Source organism: Trichosurus vulpecula, chromosome 7 (assembly GCF_011100635.1).
Source record: "Trichosurus vulpecula isolate mTriVul1 chromosome 7, mTriVul1.pri, whole genome shotgun sequence".
Taxonomy (NCBI): domain Eukaryota; kingdom Metazoa; phylum Chordata; class Mammalia; order Diprotodontia; family Phalangeridae; genus Trichosurus; species Trichosurus vulpecula.
Genome location: NC_050579.1, coordinates 218,419,587 through 218,446,286, shown reverse-complemented (window position 1 = coordinate 218,446,286; position 26,700 = coordinate 218,419,587).

Here is a 26,700-nt window from a genome sequence, read left to right as displayed (position 1 = left end):
ATTTTGCTATAACATACTCCCTAGACACTATGCTTCCCTAAAATAGCTTTATTCACATGCATATATTTTGCATTTGCTAAAATGCAAATATAGCACAAATATATATAACATAATATGCTAATATATAATATAATATACTGGTATAACCCATGTTATAATAGCTTGTAATGTATTATAATATAATGTTATGATATAATGCTATAAGTTATAATGTTATATTATGATATGACATAATATGGTTCATTTAACACTATTATATGATATGGCATATTATGATATGTTAAAAGTAAAATATAATTAGAAGTATATAAGATGATGTTATTATATGGTATGCAATGTTATTATATGTTATAATATGATATAACGTGATTTGATATGGTATAATTATTTAAAAAGTAATGTATTGTCTCACATTCTATTATTTATTATATTATATTACATTATGCTATGTTGTTATATTGCATTGCATTATATTATGTTATATTAAGTATATTCATGCTAGTTATGTTACATCATATGCTATATGTTATTATATGTCATTAATATAATCAGTATCATAAACCTATATGAATGCATAAATGTATGTCCTATTTATTTAAAGGCATAAATTTTGTCTCTCACTTTTCAATATAAGTTTCCTGAAGGTGGGGATGCTGCCATTTTTGTCTATGTATTCCCAGGAGTTAGCTCTGTGAAGGACACATAGTAGATGCTTAATAACATTGTGTAGCAGTTTGATAAATACTTCTTGATAGATTGGTTACTTCTACCGCACTTGCGAACCATTGAAGTCCTCTTATGGAGCAGACGCAACAAAGTTAGCACCTAGCCAACAAGGGTAATAGATAGAAATAGCAAGTTACTAAATGGCAGTTTGGGACAACCTCTTCTCCAATGTGTCATGTTCTTCATTCAATGGAGGTTGGGCACAGCACAGTTAGTCCTAGGAATTGTTTTGCTACCGCACACACAAACATTCCTAGAATGAATCTGGTATAAGCAAATTTTGTGAATAGCTTAATTGGCTTTAATAAAACTATTGTTCCATCTTTGATCACCTTTTAATTCAGACATTAACATCTTTAAGCTGCACGTGGATGCTTTAACTCTTTATGGGTGACTTTGAATTTATCAGTTCACCTAAGGGCAGTTATCTTTTGAGAAATTAATTTATGTTAACCCAACTCACAGGGAACTAATTGGCAAACTAGGATGACAAGTTATTTATTTGAGATGAGTAAGACAGGCAGCATAAGAAATAAGAGGCATCATGGTGGACCAGAGGAATGGATGCTGGGTCTGAAGTCAGAAAGATCTGGCTTCAAATCTAGCCTCAGATGCTTACTAGCTGTGTTATCTGTAGTAAATCACTTAATCTCTCTGAGACACAGACATGTAATCTATAAAATAAAGGCAACTATATATGTAGCACCTAAATTATCGGATTTTTATAAAGGTTAAATAAAATAGTATATGGGGGGAAGTATTTGACAAATATAGTACTATATAATAAAGATGTTAATTAGCCAAGGAATGTCTGAAGGAGGGTAACCATAATAGTGAAGGGCCTTGAATTCATGCCTCATGAGGATCAGTAGAAGAAACTTGTGATGTTTAACCTAGAGAAAAGAAGCTGGATTGGGGGGAGACACAATGATGATCTTCAATTATTTAAAGGGTCATCATGTAGAAAAGGCATAATATTATGCTTCTTCTTGCCCACAGAGAGCAGAGAGAGGCAACATGGTGTGATAGATAGTTCGTTAGACCTGGAATCAGGAAGCCTTTCACTAAAACTGCTCAGACATATCCTAGAATTGGATATCTGATGATATCCCTTAACTTCTCTATACCTCACTTTCCTCAATCATGACAAGAGGGAGTAGGATTTAATGGCTTCCAAGGTCCCTTTCAGTTCTAAATCTAAAATCTAATGAACTAGAAACAAAAGGTGGAAGATGTAAAGTGAATTTAGGGTCATTAAAAAAACAACTTTCTAACAATTAAAGCTATGAAAAGTGAAGCTTTTTTGCAAATCTTCAAACCAAGGTTGGTTGGCCACTTACCAATTTTATTGTTGGAATTCTTTGGGGAGTCTGAGGTAGACCTTCTTCAACTCTGAAATTCTATGATTGCTCTCCTTCTAAAACACCAAGCATGAAATTATGAAAGTATCAAAGCATTTATTAAATGTGGCCATTTTCCAGGGTGAGAACAGTCTTAATTTCTTCTATTTTGCACCAAAGTCTTTTCTCCCTCAAACTTTCCTTTATCTCAGGGGAGTTTTATGAAAAATAATGTCATTTAGTAGATCAAGCCCTGGGACTTGACATCAGGAGGATGTGGACTCAAATCCAAACTTTGGTACTAGCTATGTGAACATAGAGAAGTCAGTTGGCACAGTGGATAGAGTGCTAGGCTTGAAGTAAGGGAGATTTATGTATCTGAGTTCAAATCTGGCCTGAGACACTTACTAGCTATGTGACCCTGACCAAGTCACTTAACCCTGTTAGCCCTAGTTTTCTCATGTAGAAACTGAGCTAAAGAAGGAAATGGTAAACCACTCCAGCATCTTTGCCAAGAAAATCCCAAATGAGGTCACAAAGAGTTGGACATGACTGAAATAACTCAATAACAAAACGACATGCATGTGAACATAGGGAAACCATGAAATTGAACGTTTTCTCTTCTTTAAAAGGCAAATAATAATAATAGTAATAATAATACCTACAGAACCGACCTCACAAGGTTGTTGTGAAGCTTGAATGAGATAGCATTTCAATCAGTCAGAAGCATTTATGAAACTCCTACTATGTTTCAAGTTCTAATCTAAGCCCTGGGGGATGCTAAGCTAAGAATATCACAGACACTGCTCTCAGGAAGCTTACATTTTTCATGGGAAACAATGTATACCAAAGGGTAAGAATTCAAGCTGTGATTTTGTTGGTGTTCGGAACTCTAAGTGAGGACTTAGTTTACTAATTTAGGTCAATATTTGCTTGCAACTTATAGTATTAGAAAGTGGTTTTAAACAAGGATCCCTATGGGCTGCATATTGATTTAGAAATCTAGAAATTAACATTTCCTACGTTGTATTGTATTTTTAAAATTTATGTCCCAATTACATTTTAATCTCATTAGGACAACATTCAGTTGTGTAGACCACTTTCAGAAAGCTAGCAGAGAGATTGACACCTCTGAGCACTGAGTGGTTAAATGACTCACCAAGATCACAATACCAGTATTTCAGAGGTAGAACTAGAACCCTGGTTTGCCTAACAGCACAATACTGCTTCACAAAATATAATACAAAAAATAATACAAAGTAATTTGAGAAGGTGTGGAGAATCAGCAGTTGGAGGACTTAGGAAAGGTTTCATAAAAGACAGCATTTGAGCTAACCTTTGAGGGAAATTAGATATGCCAAGGAAGACATCTAATTGGCTCAGTGGATAAAGTGCTGGGGCTGGAGTCGGGAAGATCTGAATTTATATTTGATCTCAGACACTAGCTGCGTGGCCCTGGATGAATCATTTAACCTCCGTTTGCCTTAATCCACTAGAGAAGGAAATAAACCACTCCAGTGTCTTTGTCAAGAAAACTCCACGAACAGTATTGATGTGCTATCTATCGTCCACGGAGTGACCAAGAGTCAAGACATGGTTGAACAACAACAGCAGGTATACTAAGAGGCAAAAGTGAAGATAAAGTTCATTCCAAGAATAGGGGAGAGATGCATAGAGGTTGGATATGGACTAATACCTGTGAAGAATAGCAAAATGACCACTTTTGACCATAGAGCGTATGAAGGGGAACAAAGGATGATGAACTCTCATGTAAAATGCCTTACAAACTTCAAAATTCAACGAAATGGTTACTATTAAAGGTCCCTTGAAATCAACATTTATTAATTCTATCTCCATATTTCAAGTTTCAAATTAGTTTGAGAAATGCCATCATTCAGAGAAGTAATGTTAGAAATAATAGAAAGACGGCCGAACAGGAAATTGGGGGGGGGGGGGGGTCTGCCACCTTCTGTTTCCCTGTTTGGGGATAATTCACAACTTACCAGATACTTCGTCTACTAAAAAAGGACTGAGCTAAATAATGCCTCTGATCTCCTCTAGCTCCAAGTCTCATAAAATTTATAAGATAAAAATATTATAAAAATTCATCCTGAGAGCACTCAACCGTGTTCTAGTCAAAGCAGAACCGCACTACAATTGGGTCAATTGGAAATGTTGACACAGTCATTTCAAGAGTCCTTACACCAAAGAGATCTCCAATGAATTTCAGTAACCACTTATATCACGTGGAATCACAAATAGTAGCTTCTGAGCTGTCGTTTGCAAACCATTATGCCATAGGCAGCCAGGAAGTGCTTACAAGCCTCTGGTTGCTTAGGTTATTTTCATAAAATGGTGCTTCATGCTTATCAGCAAATAGTTAATTTGGCTCTCAGCTAATATTAGATTAGGGCATAAATTCCAGAATAGTGACATGGTGAAATTTTTTATATAGTCTAATAATTCAAAAGACAGAGATTACAGTTCCTTTCCTAAATTTCATCATTTAAGTAAAATAAATAACCATGACTGAGTTATACTGCACAGGGTAATAACTGCATAACTGAAGCAGAGTAAATTACAGAAGTTCTGTGTTTGCCAAAAGTTGGCAATCTCAGAAGAGATAAGGTGCCAATTAAGATACCTAAGAAAACAGGTATAATGCAAGAAAAGTAAATGCTTTATCTAGAGTTGTTTATTGGTATGGAAAGATAAATTCATGAAGATTCAATCTGCTTAATAGTATTTTGAATACAAGTGTTTTAAGATGTTTTAAGTAAGTGTTTTACAAGTGTTTTAAGATGATTTAACAGTCTTACTAAATCTGGGTAGATAGTATAAAAGTGCTAGTGACACTGTTTTTCATACCCTCCTTGTGCACAAATGCAAACAGTTCAGGGTATATTGGGTGAGCACCTAATGGGTTTTCAAGTACCATGGGTCACTTTATTGATCCTGGGGTTCAATTCAGGAAGGTGTACAGTAAATACCACAGGGTTGTTCTCTTACCTTCCTTTCTCTAGGTGGTCAGTGTTGTATGTGTTTACTGGGGAAATTTTAAATCCAAAATTTTTTTGACATTTCCATAGAGTAGCTTATTTGAGAATATAGATTCTCCTAACTTCTAGATTATGTTCTTTCTTTTCTACATGTGTGATATGTAATGTAGAATCAGAGATTTAGAGTTGAAAAAGAGTCTAACCCAAGAGCTAATGTTTTTAAATAGATGAGGCAGCTTGATGATGCAGTGGAAAGAGTACCAAGCCAGGAGTCAGGAAAACATGAGATCAAATCCAGCCTCAGATGCTTCCTAGGTGTGTGTAGCAACAATTGGCTAGCACCAGCTATAGGAGTATAAGACCCAACAACACTAGCAACAAGAGCTGCCAGCACAGGTTCTTTCATCTGCTTTACTAAGGAAAGTAACTTTAAGGAGTTAACAATCTCACTTTAATCACACATACATATATAACTCACTTAGTTCAGGGGGAAAAGATCAGCCCTCTGAACTTCAAGGCAAATACAAACAGACAGACCTTGTCTGATCAAATCACAATTCATAGTTACCAAAGAACCAATGGGTCTGGGTTAGCAAAGCTGGGGGGCAGTTACGGCTTGCCCAGAGTCTCAACACTATTCCCATGAGTGTGCTCCCAAAAGTAAAAAACCAAGCTCCCCTCAATTATATCCTGTTCAGAGCCCTGAGGGCTCTGACCTCACCTAGGCTGGGTGTATGAAAGTTCCCCATCCCCAGTATCACATCATATACAAGTCAAAGACTTCTGATTGTCTTAATTCTGAGTAATAGATGAGAAATATTAGAAGACAAAGACAGCAAAAAGATTTCCCACTCATTCAAACAAAACGGAGACTTCATAGTCTTAGCATCCCAAAAGGGAAGAACAGGGAAAAGTCTGATTGCCTTAACACTGTGTGACTGAGCAAGCCACTTAACTGATATTTGTCTCAGATTCTTTTTCTACAAAATGAGGATAATAATACTATCTACCTCCAAGAGCTGTTGTTAGTATCAAATGAGATAGTAATTGTAAAGTGCTTAGCACAGTGCCTGGTATATAGTAAGTAGTATTGTTAGTTATTATTATTAATTTATGATTATTACAAGCAACTGAGGCCCAAGATGTTAAATGACTTTATGAAGCTCACCTGGGCAATAAGTGGTAGATCCAGGCATAAAATAAGGTTATATCATATAAAAATAGCCTGAGGTGTCAAGGGGTGGGGAATCTGCCACCTTGAGGCTTCATGTGGCCTTTTCGGTCTCCAAGCATGGCCCTTTGACTGAATCCAAACTTCATAGAACAAATCCCCTTAATAAAAGGATTTGTTCTATAAAACCTGGACTCAGTCAAAAGGTTGCACTCAAGAACTTAGAAGGCCACATGTGGCCTGAGGGCCACAAGTTCCAGACCCCTTTGAGAATTACTTCTGGGCCTAAGAAGAAAGGACACTTCACCCACTACCTTTCCATTAAGTGGCTTCTCTACTCTGGACCCATTCATTCAATTTGAATGACTTCAATCTTGGGAAAACTTGTAGTCAAATGAGATGAGAATTCCCCTTTTCTCACATTTTTGGGCTTATTGTAACCCTCACACTGGCTCCTTATTATTTGAAGTTTTTGCTTTGGCTATTTTTACATGTCCAAGGGAAGAGGGGAGAAGTAAGAAATACATTCACTATATTATATAAACCAGCTGTGTGATGTGTATTAATTTTCTATACACAAAAGAAATGCTAAAGACACAAAGAACTCACAGCATGTATTGATAGAAAAACTTAAAATAATACTCAATAACTTGACTTCTAAGTACAGTTCTAATCTTCCAGAAAGTTCATGCTTAAGCCTATTCTAAACATGAAACATTTGGAAGACTGCTTATGAAACACTGTACATTTGATCTCAGGGCTACATTGCCTCTGTCAAAGGCCTTGCCTTCTGGCAAAACAAGCCAAAGACTTGGATTCCTCCTCCTGTTGACGGTTGTGTGATTCAATACAGAAATTTTCCTTGCTACCAGTCAGCTCTACTGATTGAACTCAAGACTTCCAGACTTATCACATGATTGTAGTCATCTGAGCATGGAAATGTCTATCTTGAGAACTGTGCTTGGTCAGCAATTCAGAAAGAAGGGCAAGGGAGTGATAACACAATAATAGCAACAACCTCTCCCCCCTTCCCAAACAAGTAGAAAAGGCACCCTAGCTCCCTGGTGAAAGATTCCCTAATTGGGTCTATGCTCCACTTGAGACTGGTGTCAGTATGTGGGGGAATGCGGAAGGATACTGCCCAACCTCCCCACTATCCCCACAGTCATTTTAGTGACATAAAATACTACTTATCAACTTGGAGAGTTGAAGCAAGAAAGTGATATGGTAGTTGTCTCTTCTTATTTGGAAGGGCAACTGAGTCATTTGTGCTTCAAGCTCAGCAGCCAATGGGGGAATTATTTCATCACTTGAAAATGCCACATTATTCAGAGGTGAGCCACAGATATAGATTCATCATATCCAAGTCATTGAAGCTCTGAGGCAATGAACATCAGCAGTCAGAAAATACGTGGGCAAGTTATGGATGCATGTTCCATGGGATGGTACTTGTTCAATAATTAATAGTTTGGGAGCCTTTCATTGGGATGTACTATTTGGAAACTTAAAAATACACTTGCAAGCTATAACTAAATAATTTATTTAAAGCATGAGAGGTATTAAACATCAGACAAAGGTTGCAACTTGATATTAAGATCTATGGATGATAAGAGTCTGACTTCTCATCAATTATTTGTCTGGTTGCAAAATATACATCCATTCAGTGGATTTGTTTTGTTTAACTAAACTTTGCTGATCGTTTCGTTTTTGGTTTTTGAGGAAGGGATGAGTGGTGATCAAAGGGAAGTAGCAGCAATGTAAAAAAGGGAGCACCAATAAAACATTTTTAAAAAGAAATAGAAAGCTCCAAGGGGAGAATTTAGTGATTACATTGCAATGTTTGTGTTTCTTAGATTTCATCAAGGCAAATAACCATAAGACATACTTACCTGTTGATACTCCTCATAGACATTGTTCCTGTGATGCAACATTAAAAGGCTTCATAGAACTGACCTGACTGGTATTTGGTATTACAGGCTGTATCAGTAAGGAAAGTGTCACAATACTGATGGTGACCGTGAATACGCCTGTATAGTTCTGTGTTGCAGAAAATAAGAAACTTTCCATATAGAGGGCAGAAGAAATAAAACATTTATTCAGGCACCACAGGATCAAATCTCAAAACCAATAACTCCAGTTCCACATAGCAGCAATTATATTCCAAAACCAGCAAGCCCACTTTATCATAACAACAAAGAACTTAAAACATAATATCACAGTGGGGAGCCAAGCCATCCCATAGCTTTCCCCTGGGTTGGGGCCTTCCCATAAACACTCAAAAATGCTAGCTGTCTGCTTGCCTGTGGCCTCTCCTCCAGCAATTCTGAGAGAGAGCTTAATGGCTACCCTCAGAGTATATATACCCTTTTTAGAGCCTGAGGGCTTCACAAACCTCATGGCCTAATTATCAAAAGGGGATGGGTCTTCCTACAAAAAAGCCTCTCCTAATCAAGCTTCCCTTAACTAGCTCCACCTGAGACCTGTTAATGGGATTATTGGGCAGGGAAGATCTTTAATCACATTAACGCCATATAGGCTCTTTCAAACTTCAATGATTTGCATGAAACATAATAATCACAATTGATATATATATATTACTATTATTGTGAGATTTTATCTGATCCCCCTGGTTGGTAGCACTCTCAGTCTCTCGAAAATACTTTGTACATACATTTAATTTATTTAACCGTATACTTTTTTTATATCTTCTCAAGAGAATAAAAGTTCCTTCAGGATGTGAATTGTTTCATTTTCTTTGCCCCTAGAATTTTGCACAGTACTTACTATAGAGCATTGCTTTGTATTTATCAAATTGAACTAAGATGTTGAACAAGATATAAGAAATGACACTAATATTAATATAAAAAACCTAATTCAATAATATATTCTATATAGTATAGTACCTTTTAAAGTTCTTATGATGGGAATCAAAATTTAATTGATTTATTTTTATATAAATCACTTTCATTTAAGGTTTTAGCGCTCCTCCCTTTATTTTGTATTAAAAGAAAATTTCTCATAATAAAGAACAGCTAAGCAAAACTAATCAATATGTTGACTATAATGTGACTTGATTTTATGGATTTATTGTTTATGCTAAGATTTTAAACAGTTTCTGGGCTAAAAATTTATTTTTGTGTTTTAATATCTTTAAGCTGATAGATTTTCTTTAGGTTTCTGGACTTAAGCGATTGAGTGGGCCTGGCTAAAGTGCATAAACTAAGTATTTGCAATACATTCAGATATCTTGAAGGCATTACACATCTACTACTTTTCCTGGGACTCAACTATTTTGATAGTTTTAAAATTTATCTGTAGAAAAAAGAAGACTGTTCTAAGTAGGTCACAAGTTTTAAACCTGTATTTGAGGTGGTTGAAAATAAGGCAACTCAAGGATGCAGGTGTCTAAACCTAATCTCACTGAGAGCATAAGCAGAAGGTATTTTGTTTACCATGTAAGGAAATAGGATAAAAAACAGAAGATACAGTAGCCCTGGAAACTTGCTGGGAGTGGAATAATTTATCTAAATTTAGAAAGTCCACGTGTGAATTAACATCAACAGAATAACATTTTTGGATATATAACCTACCCATTAATCCTCTCATTATTAAAACTATCTAAACACCAGAAAATATTTTTCAGTGTTTTGCATTTATAAAACAAGTAGAGTATATATAACTGAAACCTCTTTTTTACCTTAGATTTATAAATTTACATGGGATTATAAAGAAAAATCTATTTAATTGCAGTTTTACTTGTTCAATATATTCACCAGAGTTTGAAAGAAGTTTTGTTAAGGATAACTTTAGAAAGACTTAGGAAATTGTTGCACTAGCAGAGATTTTATGGACAGTAGTATATTATGTTTGCAAAATCTAAGACAGTGGCTAGAGAAGACATCTATTTATTGCTGTTGTCATTGTGAACCTTAGTATGTTATTACAGGATGCGTAAACTATTCTTCAAGTATAATGACTGCAGTCTAAAATATGTTAATAGAAAATCCTGCATTGCAGATTGATACCAACTTCCTAGGATAAGAGTATGATACTTTCTTCAAATGGACGAAAAGATGCTCCAATGTAACAGGCTGTCCTGTTTTCCTTTACTCATTGTCATTCTATTTCTATCTCATAAAAGCAATGAAAATATTTCTGAGATATAGAGCACATTTATAAAGCATACAAAACAATATCAACATATCCCCAAAGTTCTGTTTATTGCATCACAAATTACTTATTCATGAAATCTGATCTAATTTCTTTAGCATCAAAGTATGTGATTTTTATGGATGAAAACGATGCATGAAAATAATTACATTAGTGAATTTAGCATATTAACAATATATTGATAATATCAGGCAGTTAGGTGACACAGCACAAATCTGACCTCAGACATTTACTAGTTGTTTCACCTTAGGCAAGTCACAACCTCTGTTCACCTCACTTTTCTCATCTTTAAAAGTGGAAACAATAGCACCTACTTTTCAGGGTTTTCTTGTGCATAATATGAAATAATATCGTAAAACAATTTGTAAACTTTCAATTTCAGGTGTCCTAGAGGCAGAAAATGAGCCAATTGTTAAATTTTCAGCTGTGCAATAATTATTCCTAGGCCTAAATCCCAAAGACATAAAAAGTGCGGGGAGGACCTATTTGTACAAAAATATTTATTAGCAACTCTTTTTGTGGTGCTTAAGAATCAGAAATCAAACACAAAACTTCTGAATAAACTCATTTTTTAAAATTTTTTATTGATTTTGAAATTAAATACAAAAAAGATTATTTCCATGTACATGGCACAACATAAAAATATTCAATATAAAATCATAAACTTCTATTTCACTTTGCTTACTTTAAAACAAAAAGCAAACGAACTATGGAATAAATACTACACATCTTTTTCAAGGCTACCCTGCCTTTATGTGTTCCCTTCTAAATTTATAAAATGTTTTCTGCTGTTCGCTTTTAAATTTTTTTTCTCCTTTCCTCCCCTACCCAACCTATAGAAGGCTAACATTAGACACAAAAGTGTATGTGGGGGGGGAGGTAGTGTGTGTGTGTGTGTGCGTGTGTTTATAAAACCATACTATACATACTTCTATTCATCAGTTCTTTCTCTGGATGTGGATAGCATCCTCCTTCATAGGTTCTTTGTAGTTGACTTGAGTATTTATAATACTCAAAATGACTTAGTCATTCAAAGGGGTTCTTAGAGCAATATGGTTGTTATTATGTACAACATTCTGTTGGTTCTGCTCATTTCACTCTCCATTATTTCATAAAAGTCTTTGAATTTTTTTTCTCAAATCAGCTAGGTCATCATTTCTTATAACACAGTAGTATTACATCACAATCATTTACTACAAGTTGTTTAGCCATTCTCCAATTGAGGGGCATCCCCTCAGTTTCTAGTTTTTTGCCACCACAAAGAGAGATGCTATAAATATCTTGTTCTCTACAATACAAGTTCTTTTCCTTTTTCCCTAATCACATTGGGAAACAGACCTAGTAGTGGACAGTTTTATATCTCTTTGAGGCTCTAATCAATGCAGACTTCTTTCCTTGTTCCAGACATACAAATGGACATGGATGTAACCCAAAGGAAGCAAGGTGTTGGATAAGTTGCCAATGATTAAAAACATTTTCTGAAGAAGAATTAAAAATTCTCAAAAACCCTTTGAAGAAGAAAATAATTCTTTCTATCACTAAAAATAAGATGCGCAAATAATAAAACAACTCTGATATTTCTTCTGATATCCCTAAAAATTGATTAGATGATAAAAGCCAGAGGTATTCAATTTTTGATTGATTTGGATATGGGAAATCAGAGAAACTGATACATTGTCGATAGAGTTGTGAAGTAGTCCAAACATTCTGGGTATTGATTTGAAATTTTGCCAAGTAACTAAATTTCGAATCCCCTTAGACCCAGTAATTCCATTGCTTTTTATATGTCCCACAGGTGCCAAAGACAGAAAGAAAGGCCTTAAATACATTGAAATAATCCATACCAGTATTCTTTATGGAAGGAAAAGAACTGGAAACAAAGTAAGAGTTCATCAACTGGGGAACGCTTAAACAAATTGTGATACGTGACAGTAAAAGCATATAACTTCACTGGTAGGGTGGGGTAGGGGAACAAACATGAAAAATTCAGAGAAGTATGGAAAGACCTATATGAACAGATGTAGAGTTCATATCAGAACCAGGAAAGTAATACATGCGATGACTACAAGAATGTAAATAGAAATGATGGCAAAAATTACATAATGGAAACTTAATGTTGAATGAGTCTTGGGACAGCTGTGTACATTGTGCACAGTTTACAAATTTGAAAAAAAATATAGCTAAGAAATCTTTTGCAAAACTTTTGCTTAATTACTGACACTATTTACATGCTGTCAATATGTCTTTCAAAATGTTCTTCAATGTTTTCTGGAAATTTCAAAGTTTCAGAAGAATATTTTCCAAAAAAACATTGAAGTACTTTATATTTTACGTTTTGGAGTTGAGAAGCACCCTTTAGAAGTAGCCTTAATGGGGGGGGGGGGGAGTGTGGACAGAGCCAAGATGGCGCCTGAAAAGCAGCGACTAGTGTGAGCTCCCCACCGAGTCCCTCTAAAAACCTATAAAAATGGCTCTGAACCAATTCTAGAACTGCAGAACCCACAAAATAGCAGAGGGAAGCAGGGCTCTAGCCCAGGACAGATTGGACGGTCTCTGGGTGAGGTCAATCCCACATGGACCTGGGAGCGGGGAGCTGAGAGCTGGGAGCTGGGAGCAGAGCAGAGCAGAACCCAGCATGGGCGGCACGGACCAACCAGACCAGGAGCTGGGCAGAGTGTGCCCTAGCGCCCTGAATCAGTGAGCTGCAGCAGTTACCAGACTTCTCAACCCACAAACACCAAAATCAACAGAGAAGGTTAGTGGGAAAAGCTGTGGGAGTGGAAGGAGTTCAGGGTTAGGCCACCACCCTGGGGGCAGCGGAGGTGGGTCAGTTACAAAACTACAGCTGCAGTTGCTTCTGGCCCCAGGCCCACCTGGTGGGAGGAATTAAGTGGCAGAGCAGAGCAGGAGTGCAGACCCTGCTGAAGATCTAAGTCCAGTCCGGGTTGGGGGTTCTTGGGGAAGGAGGAGTACTGGTGTGGCAGAGCTGGCGCATCCCTCCAAGTGTGGAAAATAGAACACTTTAGTCTACAAGCAGTCATACCCCACTGAAAAACTCAAGGGTCAAGTTAGTTGGTTGGGAATATTCCCAGGCAGCGAAAATGCACACAGATTCAATCGCAGTCTTTGGAATCTTACTTTGGTGACAAAGAAGACCAAAACATACAGCCAGAAGAAGTCAACAAAGTCAAAGAGCCTACAACAAAAGCCTCCAAGAAAAACATGAACTCATCTCAGGCCATGGAAGAGCTCAAAAAGGATTTGGAAAAGCAAGTAAGAGAAGTAGAGGAAAAATTGGGAAGAGAAATGAGAAGGATGTGAGAAAACCATGAAAAACAAATCAATGACTTGCTAAAGGAGACCCAAAAAACTGCTGAAAAATACACTGAAGAAAACAACACCTTAAAAAATAGACTAACTCAAATGGTAAAAGAGCTCCAAAAAGCCAATGAGGAGAAGAATGACTTGAAAGGCAGAATTAACCAAATGGAAAAGGAGGTCCGAAAGACCACTGAAGAAAACACTACCTTAAAAATTAGATTGGAGCAAGTGGAAGCTAGTGACTTGGTGAGAAATCAAGATATTATAAAACAGAACCAAAGGAATGAAATAAATGGTAGACAATGTAAAATATCTCCTTGGAAAAACCACTGACCTGGAAAATAGATCCAGGAGAGATCATTTAAAAATTATTGGACTACCTGAAAGCCATGATCAAAAAAAGAGCCTAGACATCATCTTTCATGAAATTATCAAGGAGAACTGCCCTGATATTCTAGAGCCACAGGGCAAAATAGAAATTGAAAGAATCCACTGATCGCCTCCTCAAATAGATCCCCAAAAGAAATCTCCTAGGAATATTGTCACCAAATTCCAGAGCTCCCACATCAAGGAGAAAATACTTCAAGCAGCCAGAAAGAAACAATTTGAGTACTGTGGAAATCCAATCAGAATAATCCAACATCTAGCAGCTTCTATATTAAGAGATTGAAGGGCTTGGAACATGATATTCCAGAGGTCAGTGGAGCTAGGATTAAAACCTACCCAGCAAAACTGAGCATCATGCTCCAAGGCAAAATATGGACTTTCAATAAAACAGAGGACTTTCAAGCTTTATCAGTGAAAAGACCAGAGCTGAAGAGAAAATTTGACTTTCAAACACAAGAATGAAGAGAAGCATGAAAAGCTAATCAAGAAAAAAACAAGAAAAAGAAATTGCAAGGGACTTACTAAAGTTGAACTGTTTTGTTTACATTCCTACATGGAAAGATGATGTGTATGATTCATGAGACCTCAGTATTAGGGTAGCTGAAGGGAATATGCATATATATATATATGTTTATGTATATATATATATGTTTATGTATATATATGTGAGTATGTATATATGTATGTGTGTATATATATATATATAGAGAGAGAAAGGGGGGCACAGGGTGAGTTGAAGATGAAGGGAAGACATCTAAAAGAAATAAAATAAAATTAAGGGATGAGAGAGGAATATATTGAGAGAGGGAGATAGGGAGAGATAGAATGGATAAATTATCTCACGTAAAAGTGGCAAGTAAAAGCAGTTCTGTAAGAAGGGAAGAGAAATCCGGTGAGGGGGAATGGATGAATCTTGCTCTCATCAGATTTGACCTGAGGAGGGAATAACATACATACTCAATTGGGTAACTTACCCCACAGGAAAAAAGGAGAAAGAAGAAGATTATAAAAAGGGGGGAATGATAGAAGGGAGGGCAGATGAGGGTGGAGGTAATCAAAAGCAAACACTTTTGAAAGGGGACAGGGTCAAGGGAGAAAATTCAATAAAGGGGGATAGGTTAGGAAGGAGCAAAATAGTGTGTCTTTCACAACATGAGTATTGTGGAAGTGTTATACATAATGATATGCATGTGGCCTATGTTGAATTGCTTGACTTCTTAGGGAAGGTGGGTGGGAAGGGAAGAGGGGAGAGAATTTGGAATGCGAAGTTTTAAAAACAGATGTTCAAAAAGAAAAAAAAAGTTTTTTCATGCAACTAGAAAATAAGATACACAGGCAATGGGGTGTAGAAATTTATCTTGCCCTACAAGAAAGAAAAGGAAAAGGGGATGGGAGGGGAGTGGGGTGACAGAAGGGAGGGCTGACTGGGGAACAAGGCAATCAGAATATATGCCATCTTGGAGTGGGGGGGAGGGTAGAAATGGGAAGAAAATTTGTAATTCAAACTCTTGTGAAAATCAATGCTGAAAACTAAATATATTAAATAAAAAAAATTAAAAAAGAGAAAAAAAATTAAAAAAAGAAGTAGCCTTAATTGGATGCTGGGCTTATATATTTTCTCCCCAATTCTACCCTCCCCCCCACTCCAAGATGGCATATATTCTAGTTGCCCTGTTCCCCAGTCAGCCTTCCCTTCTGTCACCCCACTCCCCTCCCATCCCCTTTTCCTTCCTTTCTTGTAGGGCAAGATAAATTTCTATGCCCCATTGACTGTGTATCTTATTTTCTATTTGCATGCAAAAACATTTTTTTTCTTTTTGAACATCTGTTTTCAAAACTTAGTATGTAAGTGACTTTTGGCAAGCAGTTAATGTCTCTGAGTCTTAGTATCCCCTCAAATTAAATTGAGGTAATGAAAATACCTTTTAGAGTGATTGTGAGTTATGAATGAATGAATGAATTTTTGTTAGGCATAATGCAAACAATATCTACTACCAGCACCACTACCTCATTACTTTTTTCCCTAAAAGGCAAGGCAGCAGTCCCCAAAACTTTATTGGCCTAGGATTATATGTAAGGTTTCTGGTGGCCTCAGGTCATGTTGACATGGTTTCTTGTTCATCTAAGGACATAAAAAAGTTCCACTCATGTTTAATAACAGGTTTTCAAACTTGACAGATGTCCTAAGATCTCCTGAGTCACCACAACCTGCTAAACTGAAAAGACATTTTCAAATGAGCTAATTGCTGTATCTCTACTGAGAATCCTTTCTGTATTATACCTCAGTAAACCCTCCTTTAGTACCTGCTGAAGGACCTATAATTACCCAATTTTGCTTTAAAATGGGACTTAAACTACAAGTAGAATGGTTTGAGTTAGGACTGGCCTACAGTGAGTAATTTGCAAAATGTAAAATATATAAATTTCAGTTGTTGTTGATCTTCTTCTTCTTCTTCTTCTTCTTCTTCTTCTTCTTCTTCTTCTTCTTCTTTCGACTACTTACTGTTTTTATACTTCACCTCCTCCTCTTCCCCCTCCTCTCCCTCCTTTTTCTCCTCCTCCTTCATCTCCTCCTCATCCCTCTTCTCTTCTCCTCCTTCTCCTTCTTCTTATTCTTTCGCCTCTCCTTCCTATTCTTATCATCATCACCATCATCATCATCATCATCATCATCATCATCATTATCATCCCTTCGCTGTTACTGCTGCTGCTACTATTACTACTACTACTACTACTACTACTACTACTACTACTACTACTACTACTACTACTGTATGGAAATTAAATTCTGAAATAAGAATAAAATCACTGAATCTAGAGTAAGAAAACCTGGATTTGAAAAAAATGTATAACCTTAGGCAAATCATACTTTTACCTCAGTTTCCTCAATATAAAAGGATATCTATGTCTGTTTCCAGCTATAAATCCTTACATATTATAAAGTTGGAAAGCTCACAACAGTTGTATTTTATTCTATGTCTTAGCAAAATACCATAACATCTAAATATGAGGCTAAATACTTGAGAAAGCTAGAGGTCAGGAGCTCCTATTTAATCTAAGACAGGGAGAAGCATTTAGGTTGAGAAAATTCACATGCTGCAGTCAAATGTTAAGGAGAGATGTGACTCATAGGTTATAGATTGTGTTACTGTGCATAATAGGCAGGTTGAGGTCATCTATCACTCCTCTGTCAGCCTCATTGGTTAGCCTAAAAGGCCTGTGATGCTACATATCAAGTCCCTAATCCATTTGTGTTAAGAATGACATTTGGGGCCTTTTAACATAATGGATATGTTAGCATTCCTTCAGAACAGCTTTACAATACGTGACTAGGTTGTTATGGGATTATTATCTGGGATGAAAGCCAGTTAGCTGGGAGAGTATCTTTGGACCAAATCAATAAAGCTGCTTTTTCAATGTATACTATTTTCTTTTTTTCAGCACTTCAGAAGTTAAATAACCAAAAATTCCTCTTAAGTTATGATGTCAATGTTTATACTTGTGCATTACAATTCACCTATGATTGTTTATACACACACACAAACACAGACACAGACACAGACACACACACACACACACACACACACACACACACACACACACATATATATATATATATATATATATATATATATATATACATAGGATGTCCCAAAAGGCTTAGTTTAAGAGCTTAAAATTTCTTCTTAAGGGTTTAAAATGTACATTAATAGCTTATAACCACACTAAGACTTTTGGAAAACCCTATACACATGCACATGTATGTGTGTATATGTTTATACATACATGCCCATATGTACATATATGTACACACACAGATTTGTGTACAATTAGCAAGAGTTTTACCAAAATATCAATAAAATTTACATGTGCTGTGCTGATCTAGTAAATCTTTCTGCCTAAAAAGCACTTACTTCCTTCGGTGCTGCTTCTATTTTCTGACCTGGTGCTACTGTGAAACTCTAGAGAAGAAGTCGTCCAATAATTTAAAGAGTTGGCCCTGGACTATTTCATCCATTTACAGAAGCAGAAAGTTTTCTTTCTTGTTCATGTTTTATTGCTTGCACTTTATTTCCCGTTCCCTTGGCTACAAGGAGAGACTGAACTATATAACTAACATCAAGAACAGAAATTATCTGATTTAAAGCTTAACAAAATAGGCAGAGATATAGTTTGCCAAAAATCTAAGAAAAGATATATTTTCAAGTAACCGCTTCATCAAATGGAGTTATGCTACTTGACATTTTGACTGTCATATGGTAAGGGAGAAGACAAGCCTAAGGGCAGCTCAGTGGCACAGTGGGTAGAGTACCTGTTCTGGATCTAGAAACACCTGAGTTCAAATTTGACCTCAGACACTTCCCAGTTGTATGACCCTGGGCAAGTCATGTAACCAGTACTTGACTCAGTTTCTTCAACTGCAAAATGGGGATAATAATAGCATCTACCTCCCAGAGTTTTTGTTAGGATAAAATTAAATAATATTTATAAAGCACTTGGTACATAGTAAGTATTATATAAATATTAATTGTTGATGGTTATGATAATGATGATAATGAATGGCCATGGTATGAAAAAAACTCATCTTTCCCCAAATCATAACTTGGACTGTCTCTGTAGAGAAGATGCCCCAGACCACAGATGACAGAGACTAATCATATTTGGGCTAAAATGTAATGTTTGTTGTTTAGTTATTTCAGTCATGTCTGACTCTTTGTGTCCTGGTCGAGGTTTTATTGGCAAAGATACTCAAGTATGCTGCCATTTCCTTCTCCAGGTTATTTCACAGGTTAGGAAACTGAGGCAAACAGGATTAAGTAAATTGCCCAGGATCACATAACTAAGATGAACCTTCTTTTGTTGAGGGGGGAAGGCAGGGCAATTGTCATTAAGTGACTTGCCCAAGGTCACATAGCTAGTAAGTGTGCCAAGTGTCTGAGGCTGGATTTGAAATCAGGTCCTCCTGACTCCAAGGTCAGTGCTCTACTCACTGCAGTACCTCACTGCCCCTAAGATGCACCTTCTTTGACTTCAGGCCCAGCACTCTAAGCACTGTGCCATCTAGCTGTAGGCAGGTTAAATTATAAGGTATTATTCTTAATATAGGAAGTTTTGGTCTGGTGAGTCACAGGAATGATGCCACAGGGCAGTTGATTGGTATACCTTTTACAGTAGCAATATTAGCATTGATTTAATTATGGTTCCCAGACTGAGTTGGAAGCTGAAGTGGGGTTATATACTTGCAGCTGTAGGGCAGATGGTAATACCAGCAATAAACAGTTATTAGAAATTTATTGAGCAGGAGAGTGTGATTTGAAAATAAGATATAAACAGAATGAGAGGAATGGAAGCCTTGAAGCAATTGAGACTATATCAACTAAAATGATAATGAATTCTAATTAAGTGGTGGATGACTAGATAGTACATGAAGCAAGGTCTTGGGTCAGCTGGATATAATGGGTTGGTTAACTGGTACTCCCTCACCAATCAGGACAACTTGGCCTGACAGAGAAATCCAAAGCTGAGCGGGTCACTGATAGGAGAAGAGGTGTGATTTCTCTAAGTCTCATCTAGAGGATAAAAAGTGTCAATCAATGATGTCAAGATGACTTAGGTTTCTTTGTACATGATTGGATGGAAAATGAAGCATGGTCCTGGGACCAGTTAAATAGGTGGGAACTACAGAAAGGGTATAGAGCCAGAATAGAAAAAAATAAATTTAAAACTCAGAAAATGTCAAATGATGGCAGCCCTATGGGGCTATCTGGCTCATCACAGGCAATAATGGAGGCTGACTGTGACGGTTCCAGGTCTTGTGGCCTTCAAAGGAAAGTTGGGTCCAAATTCTGGTTCTTTATGCTGGAGGAATTTTCATAATATTTGGAATCAGTTATAATTACACAGTAGAAAATTTGCTTGTAGGAAATGAATCAAAACAGAAAGGGAAGGTGAATAGGAAGACAGAGATGGTTTTTCCAGAATAAGAAGCACTGAGATCTAAAGGAGAGTAAAGAAAAAAAAAACCAGCATCTGTATGGCACAGTGGGTAGAGTGTCAGACATGGAATCAGGAAGACTCATATTCTTGAGGTCAAATCTGGCCTCAGACACTTACTAGCTATGTGACCCTGAGCAAGTTGCTTAACTCTATCTGCCAATTTTCTCACCTATAAAACGAGCTGGAGAAGGAAATGGCAAACCACGCCATTATCCTTTCAAGAAAACCCCAAAAAGGCTCACAGAGAATAGGACAACTGAAACAACTGAACAACAACAAAGAAACTATCCTAATAGGATAGGAAATTTGAATCTCATAGAATAAGAGAAAGACAGTCAAAATCGTCTTTAGCAACCTAGTTCATAGCACATATAAATATAAATAACCTCTACAGAATCCACCAAAAGTGAACTGAATACATCAAGTAGGTCATTGAAACGTACTCCCTCTACTGGCCTAGTCACTCATTTCAGTTTTGGATAGTTTTAATTATTAGAAAATGTTACCTTATATTAAGCTGAAATCGGATTTTTTGCTACTTCCACCCATTATACCAAGATTTATACATTTAATGACCAGCAGAACCAGTGTATTACCTCTCCTACATGACAACCACACAAATATTTAAAGAAAGCTATCATGTCATCCTTCAGCCTTTTTTGTTTGTTAGTTACCTTCTAGGCTAAATAGTTCCATTTCCTTCCATTGATCTCATGCAGTATGATCTCTAGCACAGTCATCCTGATTGCCCCCTTCTCAAATTATTTCTTAAAATGTGGTACCTAGAAAAGAATGGGATTCTAGGTGTGGTCTGACAAGGGTAGAGAGTGTTAGAACTATCATCTCACTAATTTTAAACCCTATACCTTCCATTCTAGTTCATGATCACACCAGCTTTTTCATCTATCATGGCATACTCTTGACATATTTTGAGCTTGCAGTCCATTAAAAAATTGCACATCTTTTAACATAAAACATTTGTCTAATCATACCTTGCCCATATTGCATTTTGGAAACTGATTTTTTAAACCTAAGTTTAGGTCTTTATAATTATCATTAGTAAGATAATTATGGGTACCTAGATGGCTCAATGAATAGACCTGGAATCAGGAAAATCTGAGTTAAAATTTGTCCTCAGAAACTTATTAGCAGGATGACCCTGGGAAAGTCACTTAACTTGTTTGCTTCAGTTTCCTCATATTAAAAGTGGGATAATAATAGCACCTATCCTCTGGCTGTTGTGAGAATCAGATAAGATAATTAAAACATGCTTATCACAGTCCCTAGCATAGAGGAAGTATTGCATAAATGTTAGCTATTTGTCATCATAGGCCTGCTAGATAGTGCAGTGAACTGAGTACTGGGCTTGGAGTAAGGAAGGCTCATGTTTGTGAGTTCAAATCTGGCTTCAGACACGTAATAGTTATGTGGCCCTGGGGAAGTCACTTAACCCTGTTTGCCTCAGTTTCTTTATCTCTAAAATGAGCCAGAGAAGGAAATGGCAAAGCACTTCAGTGTCTTTACCAAGAAAACATCAAATGGGGTCAGGAATTATTGGAAACAACAGAACAACAATTTGTCATCATCTGATTTATAAAATGACATCACAGGACTTCTTATTAGGTTAAGTATTTTTTCTCTCTTGCTGAGATCTTTTGGGATCTGTTAAGATAACTATTCCCACCAGCCTTTCACCATCAGAACATTTGATCCAAGCCAATAAAAACTATTATAAATTACAAGGCCAAAAGAAAGATCCTTGGAATGCTACATTAGACATCTCTCTTCAGGTTGATATTGGACCCTTAGCAAATAGGCTTTTTTTGGTATAGTCATTCAACCATGTTTAAGCCTATTAAATCTGTCTGTCTTATCATCTAGCTCATCTTTATCTATTTTACGCACACACACACACACACACACACGAGCACATACACACACACACACATAAATGAGATACTTCCATTAAATAATTTGATAAAAACCTAGAGAATTCACTCCTTGAAGCAGGGATAGAACTTCATTTTCTCTGTGTCTTCAGTGCTTAGTACAATGCTTGGTACAGAAAAATAGTTTAATAAAAGCTTGATTGAAAATTTATAACATTCCTTTAAGCTATCAATCCAGTACCCCTTTAAAAAAGAAATAAAGTTAGCATGATACGTCCTTGTCTTCATGACATCTTGTCTACTTCTAGTAATCATCACTTTCCATACAAACCCAGGGTGTCTATCTGTATCTGTGTTCCCCTTGGAAGGGCAGAACTTTGGTATATAAAATGTCATGTCTGTACAGAATTGTAAAAATATCCAAGGTACTCATGAATGAATATTGATAAAGGGAATACACAAATGAAAGGATTTCTATAGACTAGAATGTGCATCCCTGGTGTGGTCTATCTTGGTTAAGACATATTCTCTTTAGTACAGGGTTTCTTGACCTTTGTGTCATCGACACCATTAGAATCATTAAGACTACGGAACTTTCAGATAAATATTGTAAATGAATAAAATACAAAGTATTATAAAGGAAAATAATTATTTTGAAGTGTTATTACTTTTTTAAAAACAAATTCACAGAACCCAGATTACTAACCCCTGCCCTAGAACTGTTGTATCACACTTTATACCTGACAGCCACTTTGAGGAAGGCATGTATTTTAGGGTATTTTTTCCCTAGTGGTGATGAATTTGCACTGATGCAACTTCATTCTCTTAAAAATAACTGATTTTTGACCAGGAGCTTTGTTATGATTCACGCTGCTCTTTGCACCTCCATTTCCTACTCCAATCAGTTCTTTCTACTTATATAATCCTAACTCCTACAAGTTAGTCTCATCAAATTTGGAAATCTGTCTCTGCCTTCACAGTGAAACTCTGTAGCTGTTTACCTAGAAGAGAAGTTATTGCAAGAGCTTGGGCTGAGATTAGGGTTTGGGGGAGACAAGATTTCTTCAGCACTGGGAGTTTTACACTAAGCAAGTGTCATGGCAGATAGTGGTGAACTAAGGGAAGCATACATAGAGGAAACTGGGGTTTCCTCTGCTAACAGTGAGGAGAGGTACTTAACTCCTTCCTCTCCACTTTATCTTTTCCATCACTTCTTCCTGCTAGAAGATCATGTGCAAAAATCCAAAGTTTATTCTTTAAAGTTCATTTATATTCATACTCAGTTTTGAATTCACAGGATATATAAAGTAACTGATTCCAATTGCCCTGGTGTGTGTTTCATTATCTGTGAATAAAGTGTTGTAACAGATGAAAGGGGAGCAAGAAAGAGACAGAAGAAGGAAAAGGAGGAAGAGGAAGATGAGCTGGAGTTGGAGGGGTGTGTCTGGACCATTCTGTTTAAGTCGCCAGGATTATGTCTTGTCTGGGAGATTGAACTAAATAATAAAAATTGTACTGTTTTTTATAATTTATAAAGGTTACCGAAGCAAACTAGAATTGCATTCTAGTTATTTTTTTTCTTTTTACTTCTTTTAGTGAAGAGCAAGCCAATCACCATAGCTCTTAAGGGTCAGGCCTGTGGGAATTCTATACTGTATGCTTTCTCCATTGATCGCCCACCTACACATATGCAGAGAAATCTCTGTAGCAGTAGAACCAAGTGCAGTGAACAAAAAATAGGTCACGCCCAGTGGGAAACTAAAAGTAGTGACTTGAAAAGTTTGATGATGGCAAAATTCCAAGTGTTAGGGCCTTTCAATGAAGTGGTTAGCCTCCCCCTACCTCCCTTATACAGCCTACCCTCAAACAAACCTGGCTTTAACAGGAAACTCAAAAAAGCTAGTAAATTGAGTTAAAATATTGGCTCAATATTAACCCTCTTTCTGGCTTCTGGTACTATATACTAACTGCTCAGAATGCTTTACTAGATTCTGATTTCCTAGTCCTCTTGCCCATCTCCCTTAACCCTTGTTTGCAGTCCCGTTCTTTGTGATCCCTCCTTTTTCTTTTAATATTGTCCTTCCTATTGTTGAAGAATTATCTGACCAGATTCCAGGTTCTATTGTCTTTTAGTCTTTTGAATAATAAGCTTCTTTTTAGTTTTCCATATGATTCTGAATTAAGGCTTCTCCTGGACCCATTGTGTTTGTGACTCCAAACCAGATTACTTGATTACCAGATTACAAACCAGATCACTCTTTTTATATTTACCTACCTCTTCAGAACTTGCTAAGGTTTCACCTAACCCCTTTGCCATCTATGACCATACATACATGTTAGGCACTTATCTTGAATTAAAAATTCCAGCTATGATCACAAAATGTATGTTAACAACTTGCTTGTATTGAAACACCAGGCCCATAACTCTATTTGTGCATCTTCTAAGTCTAAGCTATGCAGAGAGACCAGGTATTTGATGGTGCAATATAGCAGAAAAAGCCTTAGAACTTCAAGATCTGAGTTGTGTCTGAGCTTTATCAAGCTTTGACAAATAATACCCATGTGACCAGGGGATTGTCACTTCTTTGCTCTGGAATTTAACTTTGCTGAATGTTCCCTCAGTTGTGAAATGGGGAGGGAGGCATTAGTGGGGTTAACTACCTTGAAAGTTGATTATGAGAAAAGTATTTTGCAATAGCAACTGTTTAAATCTTAATCTTCGCTAATTTGGCATGTAACTTTGGGAAAGCTACTTCCTGCTCTGGGTTATAGACAAAATGAGGGATTTCCACTAGAAAGATAATTTTATAAATTCTCTTCCAATGTGATTAGTCAACAATTCTTTTGATTCTGTGTCCATCACAAAACAATGTATAGATATAGTTAAGTTGAAATAATTCCAAAGAAAAGAAAAAAGTATGTTTTTTTGTAAAATTTTTCTAAGCTATACTTCATAAACATGTATTTCTTACTTTTATTTAAAAGTTATTTTTTAAAGTATAGCATGTCTACTCTCAAAATACCTGTTCTGTTTTATCTCTTATGTTCATTTATCCCCCACAGTATTCTATTTGTGCTGTTAACTCTAGAACAAAACTGTGACAATCTGTCCCTCCCAAAATAGAATGAAGAGAGACTCTGGTATATTTTACTATAGGCAATAAGTATTTTAAAAATACAAAAAAGAGAGAAAGAAAAGAAACTTTTACTAATTCTTTGGTAATTAAAATACTTTTTCCTCCTTAAAAGAATGAAATAGTTAGTATCTGTGGTTTAGTTGCCTTACCCTGAATTTTAATTAATTTTGGAAATTCATTATAATAAGTAAGTCTGGATTCGGAACTGGGGGCCTAAGTTCAAATCCTAATGCTGTGTCCTTAGGCAAATCACTTAAACTTGCTGGGCCTCATTTCCTTATTCATAAAAAAAGGAGATTGGCCTAAATGGAACCTAAATCATACGAACAATTTTATGAAATACATCTAACAAAGAATATTTGATTTTTTCTTTTGCTCTCTTACAACTTTTGTTTTGTTATTGTTATCCAGCTTCATGACCCCATTTGCATTCCCTTGGCAAAAATACTAGAATAGTTTGCTATTTCCCTCTCCAGCTCATTTTACAGAAGAGAAAACTGAGGCAAACAGGGTTAAATGATTTACCCAGAGTTACACAGCTAGTACATGTCTGAGTCTGAATTTGAATTCAGGTATTCCTGACTCTGTACCCAGTAACCTATCCTCTGTACCACCTATATGCCCTATCTCTTACAACTAGAATATCTTAATATAGTGGAAAACTTGAAGACTTGAAATTGGAAGCCAATGGTTTGTATCTTGGTTCTGTAACCTCTACCCTTTTGAATTTGCACAAATCATTTCACACATCTGTGCCTCAGTTTTCCTATTTGTAAAATGAAAAGATTGGAAAAAGAAGATGTCAAAGTTCCTTTTTATCTCTAATCCTCTGAATCTAAAGACAATCTTGGTAACTCTAGCCATGTCAGTATAATTTTTATGATTTTAAATATCATAACAATCCATACTAAATAGAATTTTTAAGGTAATGCCCAATTTGGGGTATTTGGATTCAAAAACTAACCTCTAAACACATTAATTTAGTTTTGAACAGTCATAACTGTAGGAGACATACAAGGTATCTCAATAGTCTTAGTTCAGTTTTAAGCTTAAAACTTTTGGGATAGCCTGTATGTTAAGGCAAATAATTACTAATTATAATTACTAACACAATATACAGAATGGGAAAGATAAAATTGAAGAAATTTTATCCTGGTAATTAAAGTGAAGATAATCACAATTTTTTGCTTCTTTTTAATATTTGCTTTAGTTCCCTGCCTGACTTTTGGTATGTAAAAGAAACCCACTATTTGTGAGATTATGCTACTTGTCTTCCTTCTTAGAAATTACTCCTCCATCTAAATACATGCTGGGCATTTGAATAGTAAAAATAATTATTTGAGTGTTTAATTTTAGTGTCACATACTATGGCTAAGTTTTTGTGTAAGTTGCATGTGCTCAGGATCTTATGCAATTGGTTTATCTTAGAATTTTAATAAGCAATTGCACTTACTAAATTAGAATAAATAAAGAAGTTGAGTTTATTCAAACCCCATAATACAAGATATCGGTGTTTAAAGATATATTTGTTGTTTCTGGCTGCTTTAGTGTCTTATAACAGAT